Source organism: Lotus japonicus, chromosome 4, assembly GCF_012489685.1.
Source record: "Lotus japonicus ecotype B-129 chromosome 4, LjGifu_v1.2".
NCBI lineage: Eukaryota > Viridiplantae > Streptophyta > Magnoliopsida > Fabales > Fabaceae > Lotus > Lotus japonicus.
Genome location: NC_080044.1, coordinates 26,623,020 through 26,628,027, shown reverse-complemented (window position 1 = coordinate 26,628,027; position 5,008 = coordinate 26,623,020). Strand labels below are relative to the sequence as shown.

General features: G+C 40.3%; 1 long non-coding RNA gene across 1 annotated transcript; it reads left to right on the top strand.

Annotated features, from left to right (window-relative positions):
• The first annotated feature begins 564 nt into the window (after positions 1-564).
• On the top strand, positions 565-4,439 carry LOC130713792 (uncharacterized). Its single transcript, XR_009011033.1, has 2 exons — positions 565-1,148; positions 4,129-4,439. It is a non-coding gene; the product is annotated as an uncharacterized LOC130713792 (long non-coding RNA).
• Positions 4,440-5,008: the final 569 nt, after the last annotated feature.

Below are 5,008 nucleotides of genomic sequence, written 5' to 3'. Positions count from 1 at the left end.
TAGCTTTCTTTGGCACACACTCAAAATCGCTACACGATGACTAAACCCAAAGGCGTAAAACGAACAAATGGAGGAAATATGGCAGGGCGATGAATAAAATAAGACAAGCAAAACTATAGCGAAATTCTGTTCATTAACACAAAGAAATATTAGTTACAAAGGGGTAAGGGAAAATCAATATAGAATATTTAAATTATATTAACATTCTCCGCTTTCCCTGCGTTTTCAGCAGCCGCAAAGTATGCAGCGTCGAAGCCTGGAGGATTGTAAGGCCCTAAGTTCAATTTGGAACAATTTTATGGAAGTTCGAATAAAATTGAAGTTTTAGTTAATGTTTGATAGCTGGCAGATTAGAACTGTCAACTTGGGTGAATTTTTAGAGGGTCTTAACGACTTCATTTGGGAAAACTTCCTTCATGATAGTTGTAGCCCTTTAAGTCTAGAAAATTCTCCAAGTGGTTTCGAGTCAATCCGATATCTGTAGCTTCAGATATCCCCGTTTTAGTGAGAAAAGGTCCAGCTGCCCAGACCTTACGAGCTCTAACTTAAAACTTTGGGCTTAAGCCTTGGTTAATGCGTTATTTGGGTCGGTTAGTGAACTTATGAGGTCATGATCAGGAGATTAAGAAGAGGCTAAGTGGGCCAAGTGACTTGGATGAGAAGGAAGGAGCTAGGGTTATGAAAATCCTAGCCCATTAGTGGTGATGCCGCAGCCTTGCAAGGAGAAAAGGGAGGGAGATTTTGATTTTCTTCTGCAGTAAAGAGTGATTAGTACCAATTAAGCCCTGTCCCCTCTGACTTAAAACAGCATTAAACCCAAAACCACAACCCTAGCCCACTATTTTCCCCTTGACCGCCAGTTTTGTGAGTAAAAGGGAGAGAAAAACCAAATTTTCTTTCTTTCTTTCACACTTCAGAAAAACAGAAGCTAATCACGTAAACACACCCCCATCTCCTTCATCTTGCTCCAAGAACCACCACCATCCAAGCCACCGCCGGCCACCATCACCACCCATAACACCTTGCGCGTGAAGGAGGAGCTGCGAGAGGAAAGGGAACCGCGAAGAGGGGGAGAAGAAGGACGTGGACAGCAAGCTTTTTGATCTTGAATCTTCATCTTTTCTTTCTTTTCAGGCCATTAACCCAAGGTAAGGGCTGGTCCTAGGATTGGGTAGATTGCCTAGGGTATTTGCCATGTTTTACTATGAGAAAAGCCATGAACATGATTGCTTTTGCAAGAGTTTTGTGTTCATGATGCTTGCTGTTTATTTTTGCCTTGAGATCTTGATGTTTTGCTTCTGATTTGAGATGAAATGTTGATGCCATGATTCTCCATTAATCATCACTACAACTACCGTTTCTTCTATGACTTTGCTTGATTAAAATGATTGAAGATTTATATGCTTAGATCTGCCTTTTGTGCTAGAATTGATGGTTATCTTGGTTCTGGAAATTTAAGCATGATATATGATATATGATATGTGGTTCTTGCTGCTGGAATATGGTTTAAAACTCTGGGACTTGAATGGTTGAAAAATTAATTTGAAGGCAAAAGTATCTCTGCCAGTTTCCTGTACTGGACAGCGAGTTTCGGAGCTTAATATCACCTAATTCGGGGTCTCAAATGAAAAAGGGATAAACTGGAAAATTGTATATTTTCGAATTGGTTTTCTATGCATATAAAGAACATAATTTTTGGTCTAGTAATGAGGTCTGGAGGTCGATCTTAGTGACTGTTGCACCTGCTGTTCTTCCTGTACCGGACAGCAAGCTTTAAGGCCTAATATCACCTAATTCTGGATCTCAAATGGAAAAGTGATAAACTATAAAAGTGTAGAGTTTCGACTTATCTTTCCAGTCATGTATCATGTGAAATTTGTGGCTAAGTATTGCGGTCTGTAGACCAGTTTTAGTACACGCTGCACCTGTTGTCCAGAAACACTAAATTTGAGAAATTGTTGGAAATGTTAGTAACATGTGATTAGGGACATTTGTGAGATTTTTATATGATGATATCTGTAAACTGAGCCTCTGGAATTTGTAAATAATTTGTGAATTTGGGAGGCCCTGATTATTTCTATGCTTTAAATGAAGTTTAGTTGTGACTTTTTTAGGAGGTCGCTCACCCAGCTGTAATTCCTCCTAGTGTGACTGTTATTTCTTGACGTTGTAATCTGATACGATATTAACTCATAAGACTCTAGGATTGACATTAGAGCCTTAAACACCAAGAGAATGAATTTATAACTCGCTTGCAAGTAAATGTGAATAATTTGGACATAGGTCAGGTAGACTATGGTCCATGAGAACGATGGTACCTTGCACGCGAGGGAGTTATTTGGGTTGACTGCGGTCTCCCGTGAACCTTGTGGGCCGGTGTGGCTTCACGTGATTTAGTTCGATCGCAAAACAATACATAAACGATAGACAAAGCATTAAAGCTTCAGAATAGGACAATCAGGTACGAAAAGACAAGTTTTCGAAACCGAAAAACTCCCCCCTAAAGGAAATAGTCCACGGCCTCAAAGGAAAAAGGGCTTCGGCTCTTTTTCTTTGATCAAATCAATTCACAAGGTAGTTTTAGGGTAAAACTAAGGCAAAGAAACTGTCAGAACAATTTTCGGACAATCGGGTCGAAATACGACTACGCAGGGGCATTTTAGTCCAAAATAAAGGCTCAAAACTTCAAAGTTATCAGTTCTGAAAACAGATTTGACAGCAACGATCCTCATGACATCCGTGACAACAAATCCTAAAGGCACGAAGTCAGATTATAGCTTTACGACAATAAAGTTTCGAAATGTGAGACAAAAAGAGTTTTGAGTCAATTTTTCAGATCCTGGACAACTGAATCGCAATCAGAGTTTACTGACAGAGGTTTTAGACTCAGGGGAACATAAGGAACATAACCCAAGCGAGAAATCAGAGAAATCGGACAATTTTAGAAAAAGCTCAAAACTTAGAGCACAGAAACGACTTCAGAAACGCAACAGAAACAACAATCAGAGGTAGGAATCGTGTTAGTTACCTTGATACCTAGAAGTAGGGACGAACTGCACGAAGATTGGTCAAGATTTCGCGAAAATTCCTCTTCTCCCTTGCTCTCCAAACTCGCGGCCCTTTGAGGAAAGAAATGAGAGGATTTTGCTTTTTCGCGCTATTTATAGGCGGGCGAAATCGCGGGAAAATGAAAATTTCGCGATTCCGATTTTTGCAGCACGATCACCGTGGAATTCTAAGAGAGATTCTAGCGTCGGAATTCCAGAACTCAAAACAAATATCTAGGATTTGGGAAAAACGATATCGAAAAACTCAAAAGCGGTGTCGGTTAATCTGCCCCGAAAAACTACTTTTTGCTGTGATGCTCAAACGACAAAACTCCCTACTGAAGAAAGATTGGAAATGTCGAAAAAAGTCTGGCAACGCGGACGGAATCTTCGTTAGAAGTCCCGAATAGAAAAAGTCTTCATCCATTGCTCGAAAATAGGGTTTCGAAGCAAAGAAATTAGCGTCGGCGGACATCCGAAAAGTAAAACCTATCGTGCGTACAGTCCAGAGTTCCGAAATGAAACGCTGGTCGATGGAAAAATAAAGAGAAACTTTAAATTTTCCGAGAGTTCGAAATCTCACTCAAAACGTTGCTTTAAGAGCGAAATAGCCTATTCTGGACACGCTCGCCATAAGGCAGGTGTGCAGACGACTCGCACTAGCTCCGAAAGAAACAACGCCACATTCCTCGAGCAATTCCTGAACTTTCTTTTTCATTAATCTTTCTCAAATATCAAACTCCTGTCACGCTTACACTGATTCCACGCGTGAGTCGGAAATTAACTTGTTCCGAAAATCCGGGTCTTACAGTCACCGTGAACTTTTGTGGATCATTGCGGCTCCACGTGATTTGGTTGACTGCGGTCACCGTGATAACCGTGCCTCTGCGGAAGCACGAAGATGGCCATGGAAGTTTTGGTGGGTTGTGTGAAGTGAGATTCCGTTAGTAACTGACTCTTTCCCATAAAAGACATATAATGTACTTATATTATATATGTTGTTGTTGATTTTGTCATTATCATTCTTTTTGTTGGACCTGACCCTGCTTGTTTGCTATGTGTTTATTTGGGGGGGGGGTAGATGGTCGTGAAGATAATGGCGACGACTCATTCTTAGGAGTTGATGCTACTTGACGAGCCACTACAGATGACGACTACACTTCTGATGAAGAGGAAGAAGATAAAGAGGAAGGGGCCAAGGATATGGTTGGGTTGTGAGACATCCATTTTTCTTTTGGGTTGAGAGTACCGAGTTTTGGAAGTATTGAACCATTACTTTATTTTAGTTGAGATAGTTTAACTTGATGTAATTTACTTTGAAGTTTTCTTCCGGATATTTATTTCATACTCTTTTCAATGATTAATAAATTTTGAGGTTTAGGTTGATGTTTATTTCCGCAAGTTTGAAATGGTTAAATTTCGAGAATTTTGTAAAATTGAACTTTTATCATTAATTCAAGATTAATAAGTGAATCGACGAAAACTCTTTACGAAAATTGGTTAATTAGTTACTGTGTAACACTCGAGAAATCGGGGCGTTACATTGTGGTATCAGAGCTCCGGTTGAGAAACCAGAGCACTAAGGGTTTTGGGCTTACGAGTTTCTGAACTCGTTGTGTTTTTGTGTTTTGATAAAGACGTTTTCGAAGCTTCGCGGTGAGATTTGGGTAGACTTGTTTGCTAAGATGTTTGTTGTGCTGTGAGATTGTCTGAGATCAGTATCATTGCCGTGATACTTGAGATTGATTATCGATTAGTTACGCGCACGACATGCTTGCAATGTCCGTTGATTTATGAGGATCGGAAGTTCCTTGCGAACCTCGTCTGTTTAGGGCTCAAAGAGCTTGATGTGATCTTGGGAATGGATTGGTTAGCGCAATATCACGTGCTCTTAGATTGTGCTAACAAGGCGGTGGTATTCCCAGATCCCGGCGTTACGGATTACTTAAATTCGTACAACC